Here is a 27,107-nt window from a genome sequence, read left to right as displayed (position 1 = left end):
ACGGTAGGATTGCTGGACCAAGCCTGTCTCTCTGTCCCCTGCACACATATGCACATGCGCGCGCACACAGACGCATGCCAAACTTCTACGGAAGAGGAGAGTGGTAGGACCAGACTCTCTAGGGTCCTGCCTTGGGATCTCTGCCCACAACTGTGGCATAAACCTCTCTCCAGAAACAGAGGGCCAAAAACCCCTCTCAGCTCCCCAAAATCCAAATCCTAAAAGGCTCTCCCCAGGGTTCATCCAGCTTCAGCAGAGACCCTTCCCACCCAAGCCAGAGCCCGGCATTCTCAGTTGCCAGGGACACTGTGCAGTACGGCCCCCAGCAACCTGGAGATCTCAAGGTTCCACCTCCCTGCTTCCAAGCTGCCAACCTGACCCATTTCCTGGGTGGTGGGTAAGGGGCAAAGGGGATGGGGGCAGAAAGAGATCCTCCCCCTCTCTTGGGGCTTCCTTCACCAGCCCCCTCCTGACTGAAGCTCCCTTCTGAAGGAGGCTGGAGAGCTGCTGCGGGGAGAGGAGCCCATGTGGGACCCCAACAACACACACAGGTTGATCACCTCACCAAATCCTTAGTAAAACTATCCCTGTTCAAAGGCAAAATCAGCCAACCACCAGTATTCCTCTGACCTAACGCCCAGCAGGACAAGAGCTCAATGCCTGGATGTCACCTCCAGGGCCTCAGCAACTGTGCACTTCTGCTCAGGCTGCCAAACAAAACACCCTAGACTTCATGGCTTAAACACATAAATTTATATTCTCATAGTTCTTAAGGCTAGAAGGGCAAGATCAAGGTGCCGGCAGGATTGATTTCTGTGGAGGGCTCGCCTTCTTGGGTTGCAGACGGCTGCCTTCTGGCCGAGAGCTCATGTGGCAGACACAGCGTGCTCTCCAGGGTCTCCTGTGAGGACACTAATCCTAGCAGAGCAGGGGCCCACCCTGAGGATCTCACTTAACCATAACTATTTCCTTAGAGGCTTCATTTCCAAATACAGCCACCCTGAGGGTCAGGGCTTCCACATCTGAATTTGGGGGAGCACAAATATTCAACCTGTGACGGGGACCCCAACAGATGTCAGCCACCACACCTAGGCCTTGTGACCCAACAGAAGGCTGCAATGTCCCTGCGTATCGCTGGGGCATGTCTAAACCGGTCCCTCTGGATGACAGCAGAGGTCTGAGAGGCTCAATGGCAGGAAGGATTCCAGTTCAGTGGGGAGGCAGAGAGCACGCAGCCTGCCTCCCCGGCAGGGGTTCGGATGCTGCCCAGCTTTCAGGGCTCACCGGCTGCTGCCCAAGACCTCCCACTTCTCCAGGAAGGGCCTTCCCTTGCTCTCTCCCTCTCTGAGCTCACCCCTTCTCCCTCTCCCCACACGCTTTTCCACTGTGAGACTGGAACATCATCAGGACAACCCAGAACCTCCTCTTCCCCTGCAGGACTCAGCAAACATCCACAGAGTGAATGTTCCAAGCAACATAGTCCAGGAGCCACGTTCCAGCCACGGGGCCTCTGCACCTGCTGTTCTCTTCACGTGGCCTGCCCTTCCCCAGAAAGAGGGAAGAGGCCCTCTCTGGTTGTCCCATCGAAACTCCACCCTTCTCTCACCCCGCTCCCAGCTGTATCCCTTCTCTGCAGCCCTAACATGCATTCTACTTTATTTGCCTTGTCTACTGTCTGCCTCCCTAACTACTGAGTCAGTTCCAGAGGTTCCAGGACTTTCGTCTTTTTAGTTTAGCCCTGGTTCTCCAGGGCCTTAGTGACTAGTGTGCAGTGCCTAGCAGCCAGTAGATGCTCCATAAATGCTTGCTGATTGACTGGGATGAACTCCCGTCCATGGAGCTATTTCAAGCCAAGCCTAAATGATCCTTCAGGGCTAGTTCTAACCTAAGACTTGGTAGTTCCATGACTCTCTTCCTGGCCCAGACCAAAAAGGAAATTTCAGCAGGAACCCCAGACTGGGATCTGAGATGGGGCTCCTTGGAGGACTCTGACTAGGAAGAGAGACGGGAGGCCGCACCGAAAACACAAGCCCCTCATGGGTCTCCCAAGTTCAGGTCTGGGGAAACCCGCAGGCCCCTCAGGAGCGACCCCGCTGGTCCTGGATCTCCAGGACGCATCCCTCTGACCTGCCTGCCCGGCCTGTGAGTCCCCACCACCAACCACTGCAGACACAGCGTCAGGGCCAGGCCGGATTACCATACATTAAGACATAATTACTCTGCAGAAATTTACAATACAAAGCGCCCTCCCCAAGTTGGCTTCAGAAGGATTCCAAGGATACAAAGCCCTGCTGTGTCTGCCACCGACCCAAGCTGGCCCCAGCCAGAATTTCAAAAGAAGTGGGTGGGTTAGTTTTTGGAAAAACCCCTTTCTACCCTCCAGGCAGAAGCGCCGCCCCAAGGGTAGGGACCTCTGATACCCCAAGCCCCACCCAGAGGGGAAGGTCCCCTCCATCCCCACCAGCCTTACTCCTCAACTACGGGTTCCCCCAAGTCCAGAAGCTCCAAGCTGACACCACCAAGGTCACCCCACTTCTCCCAAGTTCTCTCTTTTTAGACTATTTAGGCCTAAGGGCAGAAAGAACCTCAAATCCCAAAATACTAGCTTTTGATCTGCAGTGAGGTGTGGCAGCCCACTGACATGATTGAGCACCTGCTGTATGCCTGGTACTGTGTCAGCATTAGGATGCCACAGAGAACAAGACAAACCAGTTCGCTCTGCTGGGGGGAGCTTACAGTCCAGTTGAGGAGACGCAGTAAGATGCTAAAAAAAAAAAAAAAAAAAGGCACGTCAGGTGTGCAGGGTGGGTGAGTGACCTGGGTGCACAGTGGCCAGAGAGCCTCAGAGGTGGCAGCCAAGCAAAGGCCTGAATGAACAAGACCAGCCTGTGCAAAGGCCCTGACGTGGGACCATGAGTGGTGAGGGGGAGCAGGGTCAGAGCACAGGAGTGCTGCAGAGAATGTGGACTTTTATTCTAAAGAGGGTTTCCAGCAGGGAAGCCGCCTGATTCAGAGGACACTTGGCCTGCTGTTCTGTTAGAATCCTACATCTACCACCTCCTGACCCTGGGATGCTGGGCAAGTCGGTTAGTCCTTTAAGCTTCTGTTCCTCCCTGGAAAATAAAAACAGTAACCACAGCTAACACGGACTTGTTGCACAGAACAAGACAGAGGAAGTCGGGAAAGGGAGGGCCATGCATGTGAGGGGTGGGGGAGAAGCTCTCTGAGCCTTAGCTGCCCCACCTGTGAAATGGGAACCAGCCCCTGCCAACAGAAAGACTAAAGGCCCAGTGACTTGTGCCTCTGTTGTTTGGGGAGGCCAGGCACTTGGAGCCTGGAGTTCAGGACAGGCTGCCACCGTTATCCATGGCATTCAGGTGAAAACACTGATGAAGGGGTTATTTATCCCTCCGGCCATAAAACTGTGCTGTGTCCCCAGCTGCACAGCAAGCAGCTGTCCTGGTGCCGCCCTCCCAGGTGTCAGCACACAATATCTGGGGCGGCTCAGGCGGTCCTGGGGAGAGGCCCTGCCAATCACCTCCAGCCTGCTGGGTGCCAGCCAGAGCGGAGAGCTGGGAGGGGCCAGCACTCAACGGAAGAATTGCAGGCCTTTCAGCAGCCTCCCTGCAGGAGAACAAAGGCCAAAGCCTCCCAACACCAAGTGGCTGACAGCAAAGAAAGAGGCTCAGAGAGGGAAAGGAACTTGCCTAGAGCCACACAGCCCGTGGCAGCAAGCTAGGCTCTGCAAAGGCACGGCCATCGGGCATCAGCACCTGCACTACTGACTGGCTTGGAAGGCTCAGCTCAACGGGGAAATGCAAAGTGCTGGAGCCCCTAGAGGACTGGGGTGGAAAAGCGGAAACCTGGAACCCAGGCCTTCATCTGCCCTGCTGGGGTGGGGGACCCGGACTTCTTCCTACAACTCATGGGCAAGGGTAGAAAGAAACATCAGTTCCTGGGTCAAGGGTAGAGCCAGGCCACCCCTTCCTAGGATGAGTGATCAGGACCTGCCAGGTGACCCTCCACCTCTGTGCCACACTCACACCCCGGGCAGGTGATTGTGCCTCTCCGGGGCTCAGCCCCTGCTCTGTGAAAGGGTGATAATCTCAGCACTGCCTCCTGGGCTAGTGCGAAGGAGAAATGAGCCCATGCAGGTACTGCATACAGTAGGCGCTCAATAAGCTTCAGCTCTGGCCAGCCCAGGATGGAGGACCCTTTGGAGGTCCTCCAGCTGCTGGGTGGGGTGGGGGGGTCCTTGTCACAGCAGACCTGCCCTGGCTGGCTCTGGAGCACTTCCTCCACCACCCTTGCAGGGACAGCAAACAAAAACCAAAGCGCCCCGAACGCACACCCCACTTCCCCGAGAGGACCGCATCCTCCCTCCTCGAGGCAATCACCACTGGGCAGGCCAGGCACCTCCACTTTCCAGGACCCCAACTTCAAGGACATCAGCCACCACCTACCATGAAGAGAACTTCAGAGAAGACCTGCACCTGCCCCTGGCCGGGTGCCTGGGGACGGTCTGCTCACCTCCAGGACCTCAGCGTCCTGACTGTGACAATCAAGACAGAGTCACCTAAAGCCCTCACGCAGGGCCTGCAGTCAGGGAAGGGCCTGCCTGCCCTTGTAAACCAGGCAGTGTTGCAAAACTGGGGTGGGAGAAGCTGTGAGAGCCCAGTGATGACCCAGGGTCCCGTGTCTAATCCACAGGCTTTGCAGTGGCCAAGCAAGACAGAAGCACCATGATCCCCAAGGACACAGCAGGGCATCAGTTCCCAAGCAAGCCTGGAACCCAGATTTGCAAGCCCAGGACATAACTGCTTTTAATCCCTCCTGGACCACTTGGGAAGGAAAAGCATTTCTAAAACTCTACATTGAGAATAGGTGAGCCTTCAAAACATGCCCCATTACACCCAAAACATACCCCTGCTCTTGGCAAGGCTTAGTTAGAAAGAAAGGGTCTGAGGACAACGTCCCCCTGGGAGAGCAGACAGTCAGTTGGGGACTTGCTAGAGGAAGACATGCTGCCCAGATGTCAGGTGACCCGAGCTCCAGCACCTACCCCAGGCCTCTAGCAGAGACCAATAAGGGCGTCTAGGCTCCAAAAGCGGTGCAAGGGGCAGCGTTTGGCTTCTCTTTGCTTTTAAAAACTAGCCCACCTCTATGCTCATTTCAAAGTCCTTCCTTAAGAGATAAACTATTTCTTCTTAGAGTCTGTAAAACCCATTTATTTTCAAATTCCAGTTACATCGGAGACCACGTCCCTTTAAATGTGCCTTTCCCTCTGGAATCCAAGAGACTCCGAAGCATTTGGTAATACTGTGTATTAAGGACGCGCCATAAAAATAAATTGCATTGTAAAAGTGGCCTCTTAACAGACAACCTTAGCTCCAGGGTTAAATGTCTAATTCCATACTATTACCCACAGAGAGATCAGATAAATCAAAGGGCACCGGTATTCCTGGCCTTGCTCCTGTGGGCCTCTGGCCTGGCACAGAATGTGTTAAGCAGGGCCCAGGATAAGAAACCTCTTCCAGGTAATACTCCCCCGTCACTGTTGCAATACCAGGAGCATCTTCAGAACCAAATGCTCCCAAAGACAGCTGTCACACACATTAAAAAACAGGAAGGAAAAAAAAAAAAAAACAAAAACGAGGCAGCATACCAAATGCCAAAATATAATGAAAATTCAACAGCTAAAACAAATATAACCATAAAAAGACTGGAATCCTAGAAAAGCGATCTCTACAATTAAGCAGTTTTCTGCTATATAGTGATAATCACCTAATTATACTATTAATGACAGTTCAACCTGCTTTGAAATAAAAGGACATTCTTCCATAACAGGATGCCAGCTGTTAGTTACAGATGTCAAACATCTTCAAAGCATTATTATTAAGGGGGAGGAAAAAAACCCTATAAAATGAACACATCCATATCCCCCACCCCACCATGAAAAAGAAATCGCAATTAGCCGTGTGCTTTTGCAGTGCCCGAGTGAAAAAATAAAAATAAAATGTGAAAGTCCAAGGAGGAGATCAGAAAAGAGGGGAGACGATAGAGAAGCCGGTCCCCCTTCCTCAGGCCCATCCACGGGGTACACAGCACCAGAGTGATGCAAGGAGGGTCTGTGTATATTTTAACGGCATCCTTAATTCCTTCCAATGAAATAATCTCCGGAACCAGGATGTTTATTCCAGAGAGCAGATCTCCCATAGATTCCGCCAGAACTCCCCGGGTAAACACAAATCCTTGAGTGCCTCGTTTGGAAGCTGCTCGCCACAGCCAAAGCTGGGAGCACCGTAGGTCGCAGAGGTGGCTGCAACCTGCCTGCCCCAGCCCTGCGGACATATGCTCGGCCTCATTCCCTGCCAGTATTTCTTCAAACTGTGCGTGCCTTTGACATTCTGTAGCGCCAAGGTGTGATAAATATCCAACTTTGTCTTCTGACAATAGGCAGCCACATTTAATTAACTGGAGCATAAAAAGCCGGGGGCGGGGAAAAGGGGGCGTGGGGAGCCCGCTCCCCAGCGAGGGGATTAACCTTTGAAGCAAGCCACTGGCAGGGCAGGGGGGCTGCCCGGCCTTGTCAGGAGGGTGCGAAGACAAGCTGGCTGAATCTAAAGAGGGGGCGCTCAGGGTTAAATCCCCTACCTGCCTGGAGCACAGATCCCAATATAACCAGGACAGGCTCCAGCAGGGAGCCCACAAGGGTCCGTGATCGATGCCTGCTGCCTCCCACCCTGGCTGTAGCTGGGTGAGGAGGACGCCCGGGGGGCCTGAAGCACAGGAGGAGACCAGCCAAATCTCAGCAGAGCCACCAGCGGACAGGCTGTCACGGCGCTTTCTGGGGCAAAAAAAAATCTGACGCATTCCACACCAGTGCCTTCTTGGGCTCTTGGCATCATCCCCCAGGTGTCCTCTGAAGGTTGGGCGGAGAGGCCCAGAAAGGAAGGACCTGGCTTTGGGTGTCTTCTATGAGGTCACTCCCTGTAGCTTTCTGCCCCCGGGGCCTCGTCAGAGGCGGAAGGGACAACTTCGCAGAGTTCGGCTACTGTTGACGTGCAGGGAGTAAGCCTCGGGTTTTAATGGGGTAGCAGACAGGCGGATTGCAGAACTCCTGAAGGACCCAGCCGGGTGTCAAGAAGAGCCCTCCTAGTTTGGCCTCTAACTGGCTGTGTGACCCCAGGCAGGTCTCTTGTCCTCTCTGGGCAGCAGATGAATAATGAACACTGGGATTTTCCCAGGCTGGCTTCTCACTGCAGAGTGGAGAAAAAGCATTCTGGGGGCCTGCTATGGAGGGTCATTTATACAGTTTACAACTTCCACCGCCGGCCCTCAATGGCTTCCTTTCTCTCCCACAAGAGTGCTGGGCCAAGCCAGCTCTGCACCAGTTGGACGCCCTCCAAGAAAAACTCAGGCTCCGGGGGCTGCTTGTCAGGACCAGACGGGAGGCCTGGCGCCCCCGCCCGCCATGTGTGGGGAACCGGCCTCTCCCAAGCCAGTCCCTGCGGGGGCTGAGCTCATGGGATGTCCCGCTTCTTCTCTGGCCAAAGAGACGGCACCACGTTTGCCCGAGTTCTCCTGAAATTCCCACCCAAGGAGGGTGGCAGCTGTCACCTGTCCTTCCCAGCTTTGGTCTCTTTTTCTATGGAATTCAGCTTTGGAGAACATTTTCTGGAGTTCCCAGGAAGTTCCCCAGAAACACATGAAGGACAGTCACTCACAATAACTCCAATCTGAGGCAACTGGTGGCCGGAGGAGGAGAAATGCTTCCCCGGCCCAGACTGGTACAAGCCAGCACGCCTACTGTGGTGGCCAGGTGTTGCTATTAATAGCAGCAACGAAAGACATCATTCAGCTCCTTCGAGTTTCCAAGTAAAATATGTTACTTGACACAGAAAACCAGCAGGTCCCCAGGACACAGCTCCATTTCACAGCTGGGAAAACTGAGGCTCAGGAAGAGAGTCTGGCAGTTCCTCAAAAGGTGAAACAGACTTACCAGATGGTGCAGCAGTTCTGCTACGGATACACGCCCGAGAGAAATGAAAACATACAGCCACACAAAAACGTGCACGCCAATGTTCACAATAGCATTTTTTGTAATAACCAAAAAGTAGAAACAAGCTGAACGTCATCAACAGATGCACAGAGAAACAGAACATGGTCTATCCAGGCCAGGAGAGACGACTTGGCTATAAAAAGGAATGAAGTATTAGCCCAGCACAGTGCAGCGCACCTGTAGTCCCTGCTACTCAGAAAGCAAACGTGGCTTGAGCCCAGGACTTTGAGGCCAGCCTGGACAACATGGCAAGACCTCATCTCTTTTTTTTTTTTTTTTTTGTGAGACGGAGTCTCGCTCTGTCGCCCAGGCTGGAGTGCAGTGGCCGGATATCAGCTCACTGCAAGCTCCGCCTCCCGGGTTTACGCCATTCTCCTGCCTCAGCCTCCCGAGTAGCTGGGACTACAGGCGCCCGCCACCTCGCCTGGCTAATTTTTTATATTTTTTAGTAGAGACGGGGTTTCACCATGTTAGCCAGGATGGTCTCGATCTCCTGACCTCGTGATCCGCCCGTCTCGGCCTCCCAAAGTGCTGGAATGACAGGCTTGAGCCACCGCGCCCGGCCAGACCTCATCTCTTAAAAAAAGAAAGTAATGGGCCGGGCGTGGTGGCTCACGCCCGTCATCCCAGCACTTTGAGGCCAAGGCGGGTGGATCACCTGAGGTCAGGAGTTTAAGACCAGCCTGGCCAATATGGCAAAACCCTGTCTTTACTAAAAATACAAAAATTAGCCGGGTGTGGTAGTGTGCACCTGTAATCCCAGCTACCCGGGAGGCTGAGACAGGAAAATCTCCTGAACCCAGGAGGCGGAGGTTGCAGTAAGCAGATATCGCGCCACTGTAGTCTGGGCGACAGAGTGAGATGGAGTCTCACAAACAAGAAACAAACAAAAAAGGAATGAAGTACCGATATATGTTAACAACATATGGATAAGCCTTGAAAACACGATGCCAATTGAAAAAAGTCAGACACAAAAGGTCATATATTGCAAGTTCATCCACATGAAATGTCCCTAACAGGGAATCTGTAGAGACAGACAGCAGACCCGTGGTTGCCAGTGCCCGGGGGAGGGAGACTGGAGAGTCACTGCCAGTGGGTGTGACGTTCTTCTGGAAGTTAAAAAAATGTTCTGGAACTAGATAGTGATGAGGGTTGCACAACTTTGTATTAAAAACCACTAAATTGTACACTTTTTTCTTTTTCCAAGACAGGATCTTAATCTGTTGCCTAGGCTAGAGTGCTGTGACATGATCATGGGCCACTGCAGCCTCCACCTCCCCACGTTCAGGTGATCCTCCCACCTCAGCCTCCTGAGTAGCTGGGACCACAAGCACACGACACCATGCCTGGCTAACTTTTGTAATTTTTTTTTTTTTTTGGTAGCGATGGTGGGGGGGTCTCGCTATGTTGCCCATGCTGATCTCGAACTCCTGGGCTCAAGCCACCCACCCACCTAGCCTCCCAAAGTGCTGGGATGCCAGGCGTGTACCACCATGCCAGGCTGAATTGCACACTTTCAAGGGTGACTCTCATTGTAATGAATTACATCTCAATAATGAGAACAAAAACAACTGAGTCCGCTGAAGGTGCAAGGACAGTACAAGGAGTCGTGGCTGGGGGTGATACCACGTGCAGGCAGGACCTGGCGCTGGGCGGGGGCTCCTGCCTCTCCATCCCATTCAGCGGCTTTGTGCCCTGATCCTGGGGTTGGGGGCAACTGGGAGGCTGAACAACAAAGGGGTCGGCACTGTCTCTGGAATCAGAATGTCAGGGTTCAAACCCTGGCTCCCCTTTTACTAGCTGTGTGAAGCTGTATGCCTCAGTTTCCCCGAGGGCTGATGATGGCACCACCTGCCTGACAGGGGTAGGGAGAGCTGAATAAAGCGAGTTCTTCTGGGATTTCAGATGCCCCCATGGGCAGAGTCCCCCAGCCCCAGCAGCAGCATTCTCTCATAACCAAAACCTCCTCTGTCCAGTCCCAATTCTCCCCGGCTGCCGGCCCTCTGCATGTGATTCCTCTCTTGCAATACCCTGACTTAATCGTCACAAGTTCTCCGAAGTAGGCCTCCCTTTAGGTCACAGACAAGGCCCCACACCTCTTCCAGAAAGCCCACGACGACCCCTTGGCCCCCCTTTCCCAGATGAGGTCCTGGAGCAGCAGGGGCCCCTAGGGTTGGGGAAGCCCTTGGAAACTGAGGGAGGAGAACTGGGTTCCGGAGCAGGCCCTGCTGGGTTCTGAGCAGCCCATCCCAGGCACATCATTTAACCTGCTCTGGAAAAGAAGGCAAGGCACCTTGTGCTCACACACGGCCTGGGGGGGGTGTGTGTGGTGTGTATTGTGTGTGGTGTGTTGTGTGTGGCATGTAGTGTGTGTGGTTGCTGTGTGTTTGTGTGGTGTGTGTTGTGTGTGTGTGGTGTGTGATGTGTGTATGGTATGTGCTGTGTGTGTGTGGTGTGTGTGGTTGTGTGTTGTGTGTGGAGGGGTATGTGGTGTGTGTGGTGTGTGTGGGGGTTATGTGGTGTGTTTGTGTGTGTGGTATGTGGTGTGTTGTGTGTGTGGTATGTAGTATGTGTATGTATTGTGTATTTGTGTGGTATGTGCTGTGTGTGTGGTATGTGGGGTATGTGTGTGGTGTGTGTTGTATGTGGTATATGGTGTGTGGGGGGTTTGTGTGGTATGTGGTATGTGTTGTGCATGTGTGTGGTGTGTGTTGTGTGTGGTATGTGGTGTGTGTGGGGTGTAGTTGTGTGTGTGATATGTGGTGTGTGTGTGTGGTGTATGTTGTGTATGGTATGTGGGGGTGCGTGTGATGTGTGTGTATGTGGTTATGTGTGTGCTGTGTGTTGTGTGTGTGGTATGTGGGGTGTGTGTGTGTATGATGTGTTGTGTGTGGTGTAGGGGTGTGTGTGGTATGTGGTATACTGTGCATGTGTGTGGTGCGTGTGTGGTATGTGGGGTGTGTGTGTGTGATGTGTGTGGTATGTGGTGCGTATGGGGGTGTGTATGGTATGTGGGGGTGCGTGTGATGTGTATGTGGTTATGTGTGTGCTGTGTGTTGTGTGTGTGGTATGTGGGGTGTGTGTGTGTGATGTGTTGTGTGTGGTATGTGGTGTGTGTGGGTGTGTGTGTGGTATGTGGTATACTGTGCATGTGTGTGGTGCGTGTGTGGTATGTGGGGTGTGTGTGATGTGTGTGGTATGTGGTGTGTATGGGGGTGTGTGTGGTATGTGGTATATTGTGCATGTGTGTGGTGTGTGTTGTGTGTGGTATGTGGGGATGTGTGTGATGTGTGTGGTATGTTGTGCATGTGTGTGGTATGTGGGGTGTGTGTGTGATGTGTTGTGTGGTATGTGGTGTGTGGGGGTGTGTGTGTCATGTGTGTGTGCCATGTGTTGTATGTGTGCATCACTAGACACTAGTACTGATGTCCTCCAGGGTCCACCTGGTCCCCACATCCAATGCCACTTGACAATGGAAACCACTCCTTCCTTCATGAAACTGCCACTTGGTGGTTTCTGCCCCCACGCCCAACTCACTTCCCCATTTCATGGACAACCACCGTCTCTCAGATTCCAAACATGTCCCTTGCTGCCAGCTCCTCCCTGGGTCTGGCCACCCACAGGGACCCTCTGCAGCCTGAGCTCTGCCATGGCCTTGGCTCCCACGCCTCTGCCTCCCTTGCTGGGGCCTCTTGCAGCCTCTGACCTGTTTCTCCTTCTCAGTCCTTCCTGTGTTTAATGTCAAAAGGTCAGTCAGTCAGGTCCCTCCTCCAGGTCCCTATGGCCCCAAACAAAACAAAGACCTCCCTGCTGGGCTCTCGATCTTGAGATCCTCCCCAAGAAGACCCAGTGACGCTCCCAGGCCCATGCCAGTATCACTCCGAGGATTGCAGGCCCAGCCTTCCAGCTTCTGGGCTGAGGATTGGCAAGGTCCAGTGGAACTTTCTGGAACAATGGAAATGCTCTCTATCTGCACTGTCCAACTGAGCAGCCTCCAGCAGCACATGGCTGTTGGGGGCTCAAGACAGACCTGCTGTGACTGGGGCATTGAAGTCTTCATTTTCTTTAATTTTGATCAGTTTAGTTTTCAGGTCTGATAGCCACGGATCTGTGCTAGTGGCCACCACAATAGGCGGTGCAGGTCCAGTGCCCTGGCTACCCAATGTGAGGCCTCTGGGCCAGCAACACTGACACTGCCCAGGCCTTGGAAGGGTGCACGTGACTCCAGGGCTCAAGGGAGGGAAGTTCCCCTGTGTCTGGTTAGAAAGGCAGAGCCTAGGGCCCCTCCCAGACCCGCTGAATCCGAACCTCCCCTTTAGGAAGATCCGGGTCATTGGAGTACACAGTACAGTTTGTGGCACGCTGAGATAAAAACCACTCTCCTCTTCACACCTCCCCCACCTTCCCTTTTCAAAAGCAACCAACGCTTCAGAATCTGCTTCAAGCACAACCTCCTGCAGGAAGTCCTCCCAGATCACTCCAGCCAAAAAGAAACTTTCCATTCTCCAAGCGCCTGGACTTATCTGTATCCTTCCAACCCCCAGAAACTTGGAGTCCGTGGCTTGCGGCTGAGCTCCTGCCTCCTCCGGTGTCCGGCAGGGCCTTGAAGAGAAACCTGTGACAGATTTTCCATCCTCCCCCTCAGCCCCTCCAGGGCCTGGCACCAACAGGTGCTCAGGAACCGCCCTGGCAGTTGTACTTGTGAGAAGTCAACGTCTCTTTCCAAACCAGGGCAAGGAGAACAAAGTTGGTTGCGGGCTATTTGCGTTCCTATTCCTCCCACGTGGCTCACCCCACCGGTCTGACCCGCTGGCCACCTCTCTCTGAGAGCCCCAGCACCTGGGAGGTGACAGGGCCCTGAGTCAAAGGCATCAAAATCAGATGAAAAGCCAGGCAGGTGGAGTTATGGCTTTCAATAGCCAAATAAAACCGCACATGCTTTTCATGACTCTCTCTGCAGGCTGGGATCAAGTGTCACGACTCTGTCACACAGCAGGTGTCAGTTCTCGAAGTGCCTGCCAGCAGGCCACTTGTGGGAACCCCCAAAGCCCCAGAGAATCTCTGGCAGAGGCGGGTCAAGGACCAGGTCTTTCCTCTCCCCACTGCACTCCCTCTCCTAAGGGCAGACGTGGCAGCCTCTCACATGCTGGGAGGCTCTGAAGACTTCCCCCAACGCCAAGATCCTCGAACACGGACACTGACCAAGTGCCAGGCCCATCCAGAACTCCCCCCGCCTTGGAAGGGGCCCTCAGAACCAGCCTGTGTGCCTAGGACTCTGGCACGCAACCTTTCATTCCATCCGGCCACTCAGCCAGCCCGAGGGCTGCTTCTCCCAAAAGCTCACTGCAAGAAGTGGTCAGTTCAGCCTGGGAACTCAGGACCGCAGTTCATATCTTGGCTCTAACCCCGGAAGCCACCAGAAACCTCACTTTTCTCTGTCCTCCTCCGAGAGAGGCGGGGATTCAAACCCCCACCTCCACCCCCTAGAGCTCAGGCAGGAAGTGGCCTCATCTCCACAGAGGTGGGCGGTCTCCAGGGCTTGTATTACAAATGCGTCTGTCCAGGCGGTAGGCAGGTGCAAGGTCCCCCGGCGAGACCAGCAAAGCCCACACAGGCCTGATGCAGCGCAGAGGCTTTCCCCAAGGCACGCCACGGCTGCAGCGTAAACTCTTCAGTTCCTGGGAAGCAGGGAAAACACATGTCACACGAGACCGCAGTCGTCCGCGCGTGCCCCTGTGTGCTGGTGCTGAGCTGGGGAGGCCCAGGAGTTCCTGTGCCGGAGCTTCTATCCCAGCAGGAACTACGGTGAGGATGACGATCACACAGACAACAATACCAAGAGCAAGTCCGCCCTTCCTGACAGCCTGGATACCACACCAAGCTCTTTAAATGTACAAACCCTTTTCATTCTCACAGCAGCCTCGGGAAAATTATCCTCCACGTTTGCCACCCGGGTAAACTGAGGTCCAGAGAGTTTCAGTAACTTGCCCACGGTCTCACACACAAGGAGTCAAGGCAGAGCAAGAATTCACATCCAATCAATTGGCCCCTGGGCCCAGGGGCTCAGCTACTAAATAAAGAGCTACAATGGTAGGTCATGGTTGCTTACTATCTACAGAGCAGGGAGCAGCCGCTCCTAACAGGACTGAGCACTGACCGTTCCCAGAACCCTGGGCTCAGCGCTCTATGCAGCAAGAACAGCCTGGACAAAGATTGGAGAACAGGTAGAGAAGGTCAGGCTAGAGCATTAGGCAGGGTTGGCCCTGTCGAGGAGGAAAGGATCCCAGTAGAACCATCCTGGAAAAAATGTGAACTTACTATTTCAGGTAGGCTCGAATTTGGGAGGAGGCTCTGTTGCACGCCACCCAGAAAGTGACCTTAATGACACTAACCATGATCACACTCCAGAACCGAAGATTATCTGTTAAAGGAACCCTCATTTCTAGGGGTCCCCATCCTCTCCTAGGAGGCTCTAAGAGGGGAGCAGAGGCAGAGAAGCGGGAGCTTCCGGCTCCTTCTGCGCAGACATCACCCTCATCCGCAGCTCCACAGTGGGAACAGACCGCTACGAACCCAGGGTGATCCAGGGGGTAAGAACTCTCTGACTTCTGCTCCCGTCTTGAGCTGGCCCCAGCCCAGCCCGGGTCTAGCTTCAACTTTGCTAATGAGCCATGAGTTACCAGCCCCACCTCTGGATTAAGGAACTAAGGGAGTGAACGGGGAAGGGTTTCCCAAGAGCCTCCACCCTGGGTAATAAGCCTGTATCTGGGTCACGAGGCTGGCTGCCTGCTCTAGCCACTGATCAACCCTGTGTTGAAGTCAGCGATGAATATTCATGAGCCTATCCAGTTCCACACTTTCATTTCTGGCCCAAATTAATAATTTACCATGAAGTTTCATAAAAATCAGACATAGCTCATTAGTAGCTCCCCAAAAGGCACTCCCATCTTCCCACTGATCCAGTGAGGGGCTCATCTTGCCTCTGTTGACAAGAAACAACACCTTTATTTTCAGAGACAACCCTCACTGTTATTTTCAGAGGACCAGTGAACCTGAAATTGGGGGCTGCCATGACTGCAGAGGCCCATGCTGGAGGCCTACCAGCCTCCCCACCAGGGCACCAAGGCCTCTGCCCACAAACCTCCACGTCACAGGTCTTCAGGAAACTTCAGAAGCCGACCCTGGAAGAAAATGAAATCTCTTTCCTTCCTCAAGGTAAGGCTACCACTATCTGGAAACAGACTTCATAGAGGCCATGGGTGGGTGGAGCATGTGTAGCTGATGACATTTTCCAGAGAGGCAACATCAATCACATCTCCGAAACCCCATGCCCTTCTAGAAGGGTACCATTCCCCCATTAAGGGGGGGAGCTTAGGCCAGGCACCGTGGCTCATGTCTGTAATCCTACCACTATTGGGAGGCTGGGGCAGGAGGATCACTCAAGCCCAGGAATTCAAGATCAGGCGGGGCAACATAAGAAGACTCTGTCTCTACAAAAAGTTTAAAAATTAGCCAGGTGTGGTGGTGCACACGTGTGATCCCAGCTACTTGGGAGGCTGAGGCAGGGGGATCACTCGAGCCCAGGAGGTAGAGGCCACAGTGAGCTGTGATTGCACCGTTGCACTCCAGTCCAAATAACAGAGCGAGACCCTGTCTCAAACAAACAAACAAAAAGAGATGAAGCCTAACTCCCCTCCAGCTGAATCTGGGCAGGCTTGTCCCTCACTTGCAACCAATAGAATGTGGTGTGGCACAGCCTTCCTTCCGAGGCTAGTGCAACTTCCTAAAAGGCTGTGCAACTTCCCCCTTGTGAGCTGGGACCCTGCCTTTGGAGCTCTGAGGTCGCCATGTTGTGAGGAAGCTCATGCCACAATGAGGGGCCACGAGGAGGCATCCCAACATCAGAGCCCCGGCTGCAGTATGGCCAACAGCCAGCACCAACTGCCAGGCCTGAGTGAGAGGTGCCTTTAGGTGACTTGGGACTCTGCACAGCAAATCACCTTGCCTCCCAGTCTTCCTAGCTGAGGTCCCAGGTGTAGCTGGGCAGAGACAGGTTCAACCCCACCACACCCTTTCTGAATTTCCAACCCACAGCAGCTGGGAGAATAAAACCATGTTTTATGACCACACACTTGCTCATGAAGTCTTCCTTGTCCTGGTCCCCTGCAGACCCACCCACTAGCCCTCCCACCCCTGCCCCCACCCCTCAATGGCAACGGTTGGTCTGACCTGACCACCCACAGGCCAGTACCCTGCGGTGAGTGCTGTCATAAAGATGGGTTGAAATCTGCCTGGGAGTGAAACTTTCCAGGAGGGAAATTAGGCGGTGGGAGTAACACCTTGTCCCTGGGCCCTTAAGATCTAAGATAAAGGCAGTGACACTTCCGACAGTGACACAGGTTCTTGGAGTGGGTGAGAGGCCTACGTGACCACCCCCCACCGCCCATGCAGTGGCTGGCTCTGCCTCACCTCGCCGGCCCTTCCGCTGCGGCCCCTCCGCAGCGAGTTCAATTAAGTCCCCACCATTCTCTCCTTCTCCCTTCTTTTATGTTCCCTACCGGCCCCCCTTTCTCTTGTCAGATAACCACGGGAAACCAGCAAACGGTTGACACAGTTACCAAGACAACAGAAGTTAGGACCGGCAAGGAGGTCTGAAAGCTAATCCTAAATGAATTACAGGACGAGAATGACAGAGGTGGGGAGGGCTGGGGCCAGTTCAAAGGCCCCAGAGTCTGAGACAAGGTGCTGTCGGCCTCGGGGCACTGGCTGTGGGCCTGTCACTCACTAAGGGTGACACTGAAGTCTTCTGGGGTTGGGGAGGTAGAAGAAGAAATCTATTACAATGAAATTCTCCACTGAAGCTGGGCTGGCCAATAGCGCCCTCCATCCAGTGACTCCTGGGGCCCAGGGTTCACCCAATTCGGCTTTTCTTACATGGGATGCAGTGGAGAGAGGGCCAGGACGACCTCACCAGGCTGATTCCCTTTCTTCTTTACTTATTCAGAACTTGCTGCCTTGTGACCATGGTGCTGTGCATGGCCCAGGCTGGCGGACAGCCATTTCGGGAGTCTGGGCTTCTCAAAGGCCCTCCCTGCCCAGCACACTGCCTCCCCCAGAAGTGACTTGGCCAGGTCTCCCAGGTAGGGTCCTCCTCTTCCAGGTCACTCTCAAATCCAAGACACGGACGGCATGGAGCTGGGAGCATGACAGCTGGGAGCTATCAAGCCAAACGGTAACTGCAGTTCAGGGTCCTACAGCGCTTAGTCCCTCCCTTCTGCCAGTTAACTCATTGAACGCTCTCAGCAGCCCCAGGAGGCAGGCTCTGCTACTGGCCCCATTTAGCAGATGAGAAAACAGAGATCCAGAGAGGGTAAGGAACCTGCCCAGAGTCACACAGCCAGTAAGGAGCAGAGGCAGGATGGAACCCAGCACTTAGGTAGCGCTGCAGCCTCAGAAAAGCCTGCTGCCCTTGAACCCGCAGGGCCCACCAGAAGACTGGCAAGGACACCCGGGGAACCCTCGCCATCGGGACCCAGCTCCTCCTGGAGCATGGCCAAGACCCAGGGTCCCTCCTGCTTCTCACACCTTCTCTCAGGCTTTGGCCTGGTTCGAGCACTGCTCACCCCACAGCCTGCTCTCAAATCTCCTGCTGGTCTCCAGGGTCAGGTGGAGGGGTCAGGCCTGTTCTCTCGCTCCAGAGAGCACTGGAATCCCCAGGAGGGCTCATGAACACACACACTCCATGGGAAACAGCCTTGGCACTCCCTGCCCTGGCTCTCTCGCCATTCCCCTTCTCTCCAGAGTGACCCTTCGCCATGGGCCCCTTGCTGGTGTGGGCACTGCACGGGCATGCCACTCTTGGGGCTTCTCAGTGGCATCTCCCTGTGCCTGGCTTGTGCTCTACAGGTGTTAAACAAGCACGGGGAGTTGGTTATTTGTTTATTTTTTTGAGACGGAGTCTCACTCACTCTGTCACCCAGGCTGGAGTGCAGTGGTGCCATCTTGGCTCACTGCAACCTCTGCTCCCCCTGAGTAGCTGGGATTACAGGCACACGCCATCATGCCCGGCTAATTTTTTTGTATTTTTAGTAGAGACAGGGTTTCATCATGTTGGTCAGGCTGGTCTCGAACTCCTGACCTCATGATCTGCCTGCCTCAGCCTCCCAAAGTGCTGGGATAACAAGTGTGAGCCACCGCACCCGGCCAAGTTGGTTGCTTTTAAGAACCCAGGTTCCCACTCACTGACAATAGAATCAATTCATGTGTCACTGGCTTGATGACATTCAAGACCCTCCAAGATGTGGCTCCGACCCACTCCCCGGCTTCATTCCCACCCTCTACCACCCCCTGGCCACCCTCTCCCCACCCCTAAACTCTGGGCTCTGCTTCCCACCAGAAGCTGTGAAGGGCCCCGTCCGCCATACTCCCACACCCCTGGCTCTCTGAGGACAAGGACTGGGCCTCATGCATCTATCTCTCGGGCCTGCAGGGCCTGGGAGGAGCAGGGAACAGACTTGATAGGCACAGCTACCTCTTCCGCACAGGCTCCGTCTGCCTGCACACTCTCCTACTGTTCCTCAGTTTCTGGAAAGAGCCCTGCTGCCAGATACCCTCTGGACCCCATGGTGCCTCTGAAGGACGTACAGGCTTCAGAGCCCCACCCCAGAGGGTGCTGCTGAGCAGTGGGGCAGGAGTGGTAGCCTTCCCTGCCAAGTCCCCACTGGTGAGGAATGTGGCTTTCCCCAGAGTAGAAAGGACAGCTCAAATGTCACCTCCGCTCTGTGGCCTTCTTGGACACAGCCTTCACCCCCATCTCAAACCAAACTGTTTTCCTCTGCACGCCCAGAAAATTCTACACATACCTCTCAGCACTGGTACTTGTCACCCTGATTACTCAATCCATGCCCCCCACACACCACCACCAACACCACCACGTGGGCAGGGATGGCCCCATACCCAGCTCCCAGCACACCCGACATGAACCTAATGTGCTGAGTCTTGTAAGAACAGTTTCCCTATTTCTATTCATCTCTCTCCACTGTGTTTGCCTCCTTCCTCCCAGCGTCACTCACCTTGGAGCTCCATACTTCCAAAGCCTGCTTTTAGTGCCACCTCCTCCAGGAAGCCTTCCTGGATTCCCTCTGCCAGGATGCTTCTAGGGGTTTCCAGAGCAATCCATCTTTGCTCAGCTCTCTGTCTGTTCCCAAAGTGACTTATGGATAAAACACAGACCTCCTTTGCTGCTCCTGCCCAGTGGACAGACGCAGCACAGTGTCCAGCACCCACTGGTGCGGGCCCTGCCCAGTTCGTGGGGGGCCTGATGGGAGGTGCTCAGGAAGGGGAGGCTTGGTCTGTGTCCTCAGAGGACAGGACTAGGTCACAGGCACGTGTTCTGTGTGAAAAGCAACAACATCCTAGCTCGCCACAGTGGCACAGCCCAGTCCCATCCAGGGGCATGACCTGCACCTGCCCAGCCTGAGGTGACCATGAGACCCCCAAATCCAGAAAAGAGAGAGACAGCCCGTCTGACCTCCGAGGTCCCTCCCAAGTCCAATGTTCCATGACTTCCTGACCCCACAGGCCATTGAGCAAGCAGCCAAATGCCCACTGGGCAGCGGTCCAGGCCTGGTCAGAGGGCGCTTCCTGTCTCACTGCGGGAGGGAGCGGAGGATGGAGCTGCCTGGATCCTTCAGGGCCTGGGCTTCCGGCAGGGCTGGGCTCCAGGACAGGGTGGGATCACACTCTGGAGATGAGACCTGGACCTGGCTTTACCCAAACCCCGCCAGTGCCCTACTCCTGCAATCCCTCAGCCCCAGTACCCCTCCAGGCTTCCAGTAAAGCTGTAACTGGGGCTGAAGGCAATGACCAGCCCCAACCCCAGCTGCGGAGGGCCTGGCATGAGTGGGAAAAAGCCGGAAAAATACATTTTCCCCTAAAGACTTGTAAGAAATTCTCACTGATTTTTTTCCCTTTTACCCCAAGCTTTCACAGCACTAAATATGCCACACTTAGTAATTTTACAAGCAAACCAAACTATACATCACACGGTTTTATGTTCTTAAATTAACAAAAGGACTTTAAATCTATATGGAGCTCTTAAAAAAAAAAAAGGAGGATACTGCATGGATGTTTATTCCCTCGCCCCCGAACTCCCTTCTCCCCTTCGAATACACGGCACCCCTATGGCTTCAAAATTTCTGCTGATCCTGCAGCTAGACCACCAAAGGGGGACAAGCCCAGAGAGGGATAAGGATCTGCTTGGCTGAGGAGGTCCCCTAAGAGGGGATCTCACCGTCCTTCCTGAAAGGCTATGTTAGGGCCACAGAGATGATTTTCCCAGAGTAAGACAGGACGCACCCGAGTTGATGGAGAGGCTGCCTCTACCCTCCCAGTCTCCTCCAAAGTCTAAGGAAGAGAATTTGAAGTCAACAGGCCCTGTGAAGTCTCCTGACTGCTGTGTTCTCATCTACACAGTGCCAGGGTAGACCAGGTGACTCCATCACACTTGACGTTGGTGAGAGGGAACCCCCGTGGGACCGCTCCCCCGACACATGTCCATGTCCAGCGGGAAGACGGGCAAGCGACACGGAGCACCAGGCTCGAAGCAGGAGGCCAAGTCCAGACACGTCCTCCCCTTGCCAGCTCTGTCCAGGAGCTGTGTGGTTCGGACCACCTGCCGCTCCGACCCTGCACTTTCCCCTGCGTAGAAGGACACACATTCTTGCCCCAGAATCCAGGTAACATAATGACCATTTGCTTCCAGAGTACAAAGAAACCTCTTCTGTCTCCAGAGTCAAGGAGATAAGAAGAGAGTTTCCAGCGGGACTGTATCAGATTCCCACCCATGGCGTAACAACAACACGTTTAAGCAAGAAAAAAACCTTAATGAGAACCAAATTGGGCGGGGGGGGTGGGAACCAGAACAGGCCCCTCGGAGAAGGGCTGGGCCGCAGCTGGGATAAAAGGGCCCCCGGCTTTCCCAGCCGACAGATGGAACCGTGGCGGCCTCCCCATTTCTCAGGGGTATCGGAAGATTAATTAGTGACTGCCTGGAAAGTGCTAGATGGAAGCCGAAATGCCTGTCCCCGCTGAGTTTCTGAGCTGTAAATAAGCAGCTTTCTCAATCACAGCTAAAATAGCCATGTTTCCTTTTATCTGAGTCAGATCCCATTAGGCCTAACCTGCCCCCAGAGCGGGTCTTGGGTGGTTCCTGAACCACAGCTATGGTTTGCTAACATCCCATGACAAGCCTGAGGCTACGCACGACCTCAGTCCCTGTGGGTGCCCTGTCGCCGCCTTGGCTCATCCCCGCCTTGGCTCTGAGCACCCTGGGAGTTGGGTTCCAGCCTGACCTCACCTCCAGACACCAACCCCAACCCAGGTGGGCCTGAGCAGAGAGCAGCACCCTGCCTCACACCTTGACTTTCTGGAAGCAGTTTAGATGCCTGCGAAATAGAACCCAGAGGCCTCCACGTGCCGAGCTTCACTCTGGGTACCCCCGCTCTCGGCTGGAGAAACCTCAGTCTGCTGCAAGCCCCTCCCAGGATGGTCAGAGAGGGGCCTAGGACAGGCCGGATGAGAGACTGATGACTCGCTCTGGCCTCAGGAGGCAACTAGGGGCAGGGAACTGTTCCAGGGGGACCCTGAGTCCTAGAGCAACCACCAGCAGGCTTCATGGCTACGGGCCAAGCCCCAGCTCTCGCTGGGCCTCAGTTTCCTCCCTGGAGGGCCAAGGGCAGCCTTTCTGGCAGTGGACAGTGATCCTGAGGGAAGGCCAGAGTCACCCAGAGTTCAGTGTGGGGCTGGGGTGGGGTCAGCTGATGGCTGAGGAGTCAGTCCTCCCTCCAGAAACGACAGGAACCAGATAAGGGGCTGGGAGGGCGCCGCGGCCAATACCAGCGGCCAGCTCCCACTCAACACGGTCAACAAATATTTATGAAGCAGGGACTCTGGAGCCAGACTGCCCAGGATCAGCGCCTGGCTCCACCATTTACTGCACATGTGACCTCGACCTGTCTGTACCTCAGTTTCCCTGGCTGTCAAGTGGGAAAAGAGTAGCCTGACCTCCCAGAGTTGTTTTGAGGAAGCACCGTGTCTGGCATGGAATGGGAACAGTAGACAAAGCAGCCACTGCCTCTTCCTCATTAATTTTTTTTTTTTTTTTTTTTTTTTTTGAGACAGGGTCTCATTCTGTCGTCCAGGCTGCAGTGCAGTGGTGGAATCACAGCTCACTGCAGCCTCAACCTCTTGGGCCCAGGTGATCCTCTCACCTCAGCCTCCTGGGTAGCTGGGTCTACAGGCATGCACCACCATGACTGACTAGTTTTTTTTGCATTTTTTGTAGAGAGGGGTTCTTCTTTTTTTGACACGGAGTCTCGCTCTGTCGCCCAGGCTGGAGTGCAGTGGCCGGATCTCAGCTCACTGCAAGCTCCGCCTCCAGGGTTTATGCCATTCTCCTGCCTCAGCCTCCCGAGTAGCTGGGACTACAGGCGCCCGCCACCTCACCCGGCTAATTTTTTTTGCATTTTTTAGTAGAGACGGGGTTTCACTGTGTTAGCCGGGATGGTCTCAATCTCCTGACCTTGTGATCTGCCCGTCTCGGCCTCCCAAAGTGCTGGGATTACAGGCTTGAGCCACTGCGCCCGGCTGAGAGGGGTTCTTACCATGTTGCCCAGGCTGGTCTCTGGCTCCTGGGGTCAAGTGATCCACCCACCTTGGCCTCCCAAAGTGCTGGGATTACAGGTGTGAGACACCTTGCCCAGTCTTCATTATTATTATTTTTAGATTGTTATTATTGGCCTGGCACTGAGTCTGGTAAAAAGGAGACACTCAGTCTGCGCCAGCATGGGGCTAGCAGCCTGGTGGAGTTCAGGAAAGGGGGTATCTAGGCATATGTACATACAGAGGAAGATTTGAGAAGGGAACCCTGTTTGAATTTCCCAGTCGCCCCATTTGTAGGAAGGTGGAGGCCACACTTTGTGCCCTCCCACCGACCAGCCCCATCTCCTTTCACACACGCTCCTGCACCTTGCTCTCCCTGCAGTCAGCATCCCCTCACAGCTACCATTTCCCCCTGGCCAGTGAAGAAGCACCAAGAGGCAGACACTACAACCATGGCAGCAAGAGGCCTGGTCCAAAGACAAGAGTTCAGGTCCCCACTAAGAAGTTCCATGACTTGGCCAGGCGCAGTGGACCATGTCTGTAATCCCAGCACTTTGGGAGGCCAAGGCAGGTGGATCACGAAGTCAAGAGATCGAGACCATCCTGGCCAACATGGTGAAACCCCATCTCTACTAAATATACAGTAATTAGGCGGGCGTGGTGGCGCACTCCCGTAGTCCCAGCTACTTGGAAGGCTGAGGCAGGACAATCGCTTGAACTCGGGAGGTGGAGATTGCAGTGAGTTGAGACCGTGCCACTGCACTCCAGCCTGGCAACAGAAAGACTCTGTCTCATTAAAAAAAAAAAAAAAGAAGAAGAAGAGCAGCTCTGTGACTTGCTACAAATAATTCTACCTCAATAACAATAGTGACCGTGACAAAATAATAATTATTATTATTATAGTTATCACTCGACAAGTGCTAACTTCATCCTGGGCACCATCTTCAGTGGACCTGCTCATTCTGTTTCTTGCAAGAGGGTGGGCAAACTTTCTCTGCCCAGGACCAGATAGTAACTAAAGATTTTAGGCGTGGCCAGCCCAGATGGTCTCTGCTCACAACTCAACTTGGCCATTATAATGTGAAAGCTGCCAGAGGAACAGGCGTGGCTGTGTGCCAATCAAACTTGACTTACAATGGGCCGGGCCATGGATTGCTGACCCTTGCCTTACACGGATCCTGAGGGAGATACAATTATGGATCCCATCTTACAAATGGGAAAACAGACTCAACTGAGAGTATCAGTCACCCGCCCAAGGACACAGCTTGGAAGAGGCAGAGCCTGACTTCAAACCTACTGCCCAGCCTCAGTTCTCTCACCTGTCAAACAGGAGGAGCGGGTGCCTGATGCCAGCCTGTGAACTGCCCCCGGGGCAATGGCTGGACAGGCGGGTTCCAGGCCCTTGCTCCCTGCAGTATCTGGGATCTGGCATCAGGCACAGAAACCAAGTCCAAGAGGCTTCAGAGCACCCCAGTGTCAGGCCTCTGTGGGGGCGGGTCTGCCTCTCATCCAGAACCACAGGCCCGAAGCAAGCCAGGCTGGCTGCTGCACCTGGGCCCCCTTATTCCCAGTTCAGTGTGGCAGACAGAAGCCAGCTTCATGTCCCAGCTCTGCCACTTCCAAGCTGGGCAATTGCTCAGCCCCTGGGCCTCACTTTGCTCATCTGATAAGTGGGTGGATGGCAGCACCTATCTCAGAGAGAGGAAGTGAGATCTACGGAGAGCCCACAAAGCATTTGTAACAGGGTCTGAGAGCACTCAAGAGGACCAGGCCAGGGCTGGACATGTAAAGTCTGTAATCCCAGCATGTTGGGAGCCCAAGGTGGGTGGATGACCTGAGGTCAGGAGTTGGAGACCAGCCTGGCCAACATGGCGAAACCCCATCTCTACTAAAAATACAAAAATTAGCTCAGTGTGGTGGCGGGCGTCTGTAACCCCAGCTACTCGGGAGGCTGAGGCAGAAGAATCTCTTGAACCTGGGAGGAGGAGGTTGCAGTGAGCCAAGATCACACCACTGCACTCCAGCCTGGGTGAAAGAGCAAGACTCCATCTCAAAACATAAAGAGAACCAGGCCACTGCTGTTTCTATCACTCTCAATGCATTAACCCCAGCCCTGCAAAGCCACCCCCTGACCATGGTTCTTCCCAGTAAGCCCTCACCCTGAATATTACACTAAGACAACAAAGTGTAAAACCCCAGTGGGGACTTTAAATACAGCAACCAAAAAAAACGATAACGCGGGGAAAGCCTGCATCCACCGGCTGAGATTTACTTGTGCCCCGACGCCCCCCCCCCCACTTCTGACCTCTCTGAATCTCCCTGGGGGTCAGGACAAAAGTCATCCCTCCTGCCTAACCACTGGGGGCTTTACTCCAGCCTGGGCTGATCTTCCTTAATGGCTTTGAATTTCCCAGCCTGACACTTCCTCCTCCTCTTTCTGAGGCTCCCTGTGTAAATAGAAAATCGGTCACCTGATGAATAAATATGCACCAGCAGCCTCCAGTGGCAGGTGAAGAGGGGTATAGATTACAAACACCTGTGCTTTGAAGACGCCCTGTACTTAAGAAGATTCATTCTTGGCACAAGCTTGTCCTGAGTGCCTCCAAGGCAGGCACAGCTGCCGGGGAGGCACAAGCTCTCTGCTTTAAGGATCTATTACATTTTGGGTTAAAGGGCTCTAGTGAATGTCAGCGCGACTCAGACCCAGCCCTCAATTACCTGGAATCTTCCCATGGGGGAGATGGCTCTGAGTTCCCAAAGGCTCACTCCGCCCTCGCCTTACAACCTTTATTTTACTAAGTTGGGGATTCCCGGTTCTAATTTGGATTGGATCCGCTAAGGGAAGTGTGGAAGGGAGGGAAAAGCCAAGCTTGCTGTTTGTTGTTGATTTGCATTTCAGGCAGTGGAGGGAAAAAAAAAAAAGAGATCAAGAATGGAATGGAAACGCTGGGAAATATTCAATATTCTTCCTATAAAAACGGCATCTACATGAAGGAAAAAACATAGACCTGGTCAGTTACTGGGAACTAAAACAGACACCACAAAACTCAAAAAGAGTAAAAGTGCAGATTTGCTCAAGGAGGAGTCTTTCCTGTCTTTTTTTTTTTTTTTTTTTTAGTCAGTAGGACTCTGGTGACCCTCTCTGCCCTGCTCTATTAACTCAGTGAAAACGTTTGCCCAGGTTAGGGCAGCAAAGGCCAGATCCAAGGGAGCTGGGTCTTGTCCAGGCCCCTTCCTCCCCCACATGCTCCTCCTGGGGACTCCAGGGCGGTGTGGAAACCTCAGCAAAAGTGACAGGATCTTCTGAACAGAGAGAGAAAAAAAATCCGAAACCGAACACCGGGCCACGTGCACCTTTCCCCAGCAAAACAATTCAGAAATAAAGCTCCAGGGCAGCGTCTTCTGCAGAATTTTATAAAAGCCTCAGGATGGGAAAACTAGGAACTTCCCCTCTCCTCCCTACAGCCCCACATCACTCTCCCCACCCACACACACCCCACCTTCATTAGGTACCGTGTGTCAAAGCTTAAGGGGGATCAACTCGAAGGGAGGGAGGAAAAATAACATCAGCTCGTTCGTTCCTACAACCAGCGGTCACACGCAGCACAGCCTTCCCGACCTGCGGTCACGTGGCCCCACCTGGGGCAGGCCTGTGCGTTCCTCCTCGACCCCAGCGGGCACAGGAGTGGGGGTGCCGGCGCGCGGTGCGGGAGGGCCCTGGGGTTCACCACCGAGGGCTCCCTTGCCTGAATTCCTGGATCACTAGCTTCCATTTAGCCTACACTCAATTTTTTTTAAGATTTAGAAGTCCAAATAAGGTGAATTCAGGAGGGGCTCCCCAAACCTCCAGCTGTCAATCCCCTCCCCTCCCCTCCAGGCTGAAAGCGCTACTTGCCCCGAAACAGAAAGTTACAGGGCAAGCGGCTGTCACCGCGCAGGAAGGTTAAGGAAACAGGAAGCCACGCCAAATATCCTCCTGAGCTTCCCCGGCCCCCTCCTCCGACCTCGGCGGAATAAAACCTTCCAGGGAATCCCAGGCAGGAAGGGGGGCGGCGGGGGGGCCGGCGAGCCACGCTCGCGCCGAGACCGCGCAAGGGGGTTGGCTGGAGGGAGAGGGAAATAAGCTCCAGGATTGGGGTAGGGGGGCATGCTACCCGATCGGGGCGGCCTGCAGGAAAGTAACTTCACACTCGGCGCTTAATTCACCTTGGAAGGTTTAAGTGCCTCGGCCGCTCGCTGCGGCGCCGCGGCGGAGCCGGCTCCGGGCAGACAAAAGGAGCGAGACGCGCAACCCCCGGCGGCGGCGCGGTGGGGGCGGCGGGCCGGGTGGGCGCTCCCAGCCGCACGTAGCCGCGCACACCGCGCGCTTGACCGCCGCTGGAGG

The 27,107-nt window shown here is 54.2% G+C and overlaps 1 protein-coding gene across 6 annotated transcripts in view; it reads right to left on the bottom strand.

The window, feature by feature from the left end:
- GSE1 (Gse1 coiled-coil protein) overlaps positions 1-27,107 on the bottom strand; it is a 508,837-nt gene that overhangs the window by 93,795 nt on the left and 387,935 nt on the right. The window lies entirely within an intron of this gene.

The sequence above is a fragment of the Trachypithecus francoisi genome, unplaced genomic scaffold (assembly GCF_009764315.1).
Source record: "Trachypithecus francoisi isolate TF-2019V2 unplaced genomic scaffold, Tfra_2.0 Lachesis_group10, whole genome shotgun sequence".
NCBI lineage: Eukaryota > Metazoa > Chordata > Mammalia > Primates > Cercopithecidae > Trachypithecus > Trachypithecus francoisi.
This window is presented reverse-complemented; position numbering and strand designations above follow the sequence as displayed.